At 32.7% G+C, this 3,824-nt stretch overlaps 1 long non-coding RNA gene across 1 annotated transcript; it reads right to left on the bottom strand.

Annotated features, from left to right (window-relative positions):
- Positions 1-866: 866 nt before the first annotated feature.
- On the bottom strand, positions 867-2,022 carry LOC107874804. Its single transcript, XR_001675596.2, has 2 exons — positions 1,273-2,022; positions 867-1,181 (listed from the first exon to the last, which is right to left on the bottom strand). It is a non-coding gene; the product is annotated as an uncharacterized LOC107874804 (long non-coding RNA).
- Positions 2,023-3,824: the final 1,802 nt, after the last annotated feature.

Genomic DNA, 3,824 nt, shown 5'->3' on the forward strand with positions numbered 1-3,824 from the left:
CTCAAATCCTCCATTTAACAAAGTAGAAAGAAAAGAAAGAAAATACGGTAAAAGGATTATAAGAAATCCTAAATTTCTCCTTCTTTCACTTTCTTAAGTAATTTTTTTATATTTGTTAATCCTTTCAAAAAATTTAATAATGATGTCTTTTCGTAAATTTCTCTCATATGCATTTCTTAGTTCTTTCATACTTTATTTTCATTGATATTAATAATTACTTTAAATTGATTTCATTGCATACACTTCGATCAGATTGTTGAAATCCACATTTTATTCTTAATTTTTTCATACACAAATATTTATTTTTTCCTTATTTTCTTGCAATATAAATTTTATTCGTGAATCAAATTTTATACGTTAGTCAACGTGAATTTCATATATTTTTATACGTTAGTCAACGTGAATTTCATATTTTCATTCTTGATTTTTTAAATTCTTTTAGGAAATAACAAATTCAATGAATAATTTTGCTTACATAGTTGATACAAAATTGTTATCTGAAGTTTTATGAAAATTGTCACACCCCTTTTTTAACTCCAAAAAGATTCATTTTATGGTTTGAAAGGATTTTTATTAGTAAGTGACAAAAATGAAGATTTGTTCTAAAAAAGAATTATTTTTACATTCAAAACTTATAGTCGCCACTTGACATAAATCCGGTGTGCCAAGTCACCGTTGAAAAATCCTTTTCAAAACGATTTGACTCTTTAAATTGATCTGCGAATAGAGATTCCGGCAAGGAATTCTGTTGACCGAGGGGAAGGTGTTAGACACGCCTCGATCCCGTGATACGACCACAGTCGCTTGGTGGAGCGTATCGGCTAATTCTGACACTACGAATGTATAAACCACATAACACGCAACAATCAAGCAAACAAACACAAACCAAATCAAAATTCAAAATATAATGTTCAGTCCAATTATATAGTCCAAAGTAAAAAAATACAAAAAATATAAATCCTATTCTAACCTATACTAAACTATGCTCTGACGTTTTACTCGTTGCCTTGGACCTTCATCACGAACATCCTCCGGATACAAAAATACCTTAGGACATTCCCGGATAAAATAATACAAGTACTTCGGGGTATTCCCTGACCAAATAATACAAGTGATCCCAAAGCAATATAGTCAAAAACCATTCAATCACACCACTCAAGTATTCCATCAATCCATAATCCCTAAACACACAACATCAAATACATAAATCACCCACACCCACAACATCAATAAAAAATCAAGATAAAGTAAAGATCAGGAGAAGAAATGGACCTCAATGAAACTAGTCCTTGTTGATAATAAAGAAATCCAAAATCAAAATCCTCAAACTGGAACCTCAACACGAATCTCCAAATCAAATTCCGACTTCGAGATTGACAGTGATGGACCGATTGAGATGAACAGAGTTCCAATGCACGAATACTGGCCACTTAATCGTGAAAACCCCGAAATCCAATATCCAAAACGAACCGCGAGAATAGACTAACCCAAAACCCAGCCAACATGATAGAAGAATAAAATTTGTGGAAGCTCAGGCGGTGGCAAAAAAATGATGATTCAAAACAGATTCTGGCGAGTCCCAACGTTTTCTGGCCGGGTTTGCCCGTTTTCGATCACTTCCCCCTTTCTGCTATCTCCCTCGCATCTCTTTTCTCTACCTAACACTCTCTCGATTTTTCTTCTCCGATCTCTCTCCCTCTTTGTTCCAATCTCTTTTCACTGGTTTGTGCGTGTATGTATGTTACTGTGTGTGTGCGTCTACCCCCTCCTAAGAAACCATGGAAAAATTGAGGTGAGGGTCATGCTTTTTGTGGTAAGGTTGAGTGGTGTTTTATGTACCGATTCCAAAAAATGGAGTGTTCCTTCAGATGATGAAGAAGAGGCAATCCCCTTCCCAAAATAAAATAAAAAATCCCCCCTGTGTTCTCGTTAATGAAGGAGTATGTGAACAAGAGAATGGCTATGATGATGTGGGTCCTTTGTGATGATTATGTGTGTTTATATGCCTTTTTCGTTTGTTACTGTGGGCCCTTCTTTTCTATTTTTGTTATTGTGATGATAAAATGTAAGTGGGGTGGTACGTGGGTAGGGGTGAGGTGGGGTAGGGGTTAGGATTAGGTTATTAGGATAAAGTTTGTTAGGATAAATTAAAAGTAAGATATAAATTGTTAAGGGTTGTTATTTTTGTCATTTTATGGAGGGATAATTACATGGTTGAGGGTACACAATAGGATAACGTAAAATTGAGTAAAAGTGATATCGGGGAGGGACAAAATTAGGTGTCTACAAAAATCATATTTTATACCTTTCTATGTGTATTTATTAACGAATAATACAACTTGCCGAGCAACTAACAGCGTCGAAAGATACATCAATTTTTATACAAAATTCATAACCCAGAAAATAAAATACACCTAAATTAGTGAAATTTAGCATATTTTAGACACCATCCATACACAAAACATGTTTACTTATATCCATGATTTTTTTAATGTAATAGCAAATTCAGTGAACAATCTCGTATTCATGATTCACATCAGTTTGTATATAAATTTCTTACATACAAACATGTATAAACGGAAAAAAAAATTAAAGATGCATAAATTTATATATAGATTTTAAACGTGTAACAAATAAAAAAAAACGTAACTTAATTATATGTACCATATTTTATGCACATTTCATATACTAAAATATGTACAAGTAAGCCTTGAGCGGGATATTGATATTTCATATTGATTTTATCTAGACTTATACACAAAAATTCTGAAAAAGTTCCAAGTAATTTCTGTATGAACTATACATAAATTATTCTTAAAATTTTAAAAATTAAATATTGAAATATATATCGAAAATCATTAAAAATATTGAGACATTTTTATTTTGAATAGTTAATATTTTCATTTGAAATGAGAAAAAAATTATTTAAGAGAGAAATTAGGGATGGTTGATAACAATTTTAGGTAAGCGACTCTCTTCTCTCTCCAGCCAACTCTGATACAAACTTAGGGAAGCAATGGCCGCGTCTATCTCTCCCCATTCTATGGTTGTGGGAGAATTAAACCCTATTTCTAATCCACAAACATCATATTCTGGATTACAAAATCCAAGACAAGCTGCCCAAAATATGACGAGAACTCGACTAAAACTAATTGAATATATTCATGGTGAACATTCACTCAAGTTTACAATGAAGGAAAGAGAAGTGTTTGCTAACAAGTAAGGGTTGCATCGAGCAATTGTGATTAAACTCTCTTCAAGTGCATTTGATTTGAAGGTCCTAATAACATTGCTACCGAAACATTTTGGAATCAAGGGTCATTGTCTAATTGGTTCATTGGCACCACGACAACTCTTGCAAAGGTGCGATCAATATGATAATTATGTGACTACATTTGTAAGAACAGTGAAATATTTTTTTTAGAATGGAAATGAGAACCAATATAGGATATTCCCATTCTCTATCGATTTTAACCACAAATAAAAAAAAACTAAGGCGGCAGTTTGGATTTCTTTGCCGAACTTGGCTCAACATCTATTTGCCAAAAGGTTATTATTGTCTATAGCAACAACAATTGGAAAACCAATAGCTATAGACATAGCAACACAAGTAAGTCCATACCGAGCACTGCTAGACATTTTTGACTTGAAAAACTTTCGGAGCGAATAACATTTCAATATTTGACCGGGCAATAAAACTGGTAAGCTTTTAGAAAATTTTCAAGAAATTGCTTATGATAATCTAACCTTGTAATGTAATTTGTGCACACACCAAGGGCATAATGAAGGTACATGTTTAATATTAAAAAATAAGCTAGATACTA

Source organism: Capsicum annuum, chromosome 6 (genome assembly GCF_002878395.1).
Source record: "Capsicum annuum cultivar UCD-10X-F1 chromosome 6, UCD10Xv1.1, whole genome shotgun sequence".
Taxonomy (NCBI): domain Eukaryota; kingdom Viridiplantae; phylum Streptophyta; class Magnoliopsida; order Solanales; family Solanaceae; genus Capsicum; species Capsicum annuum.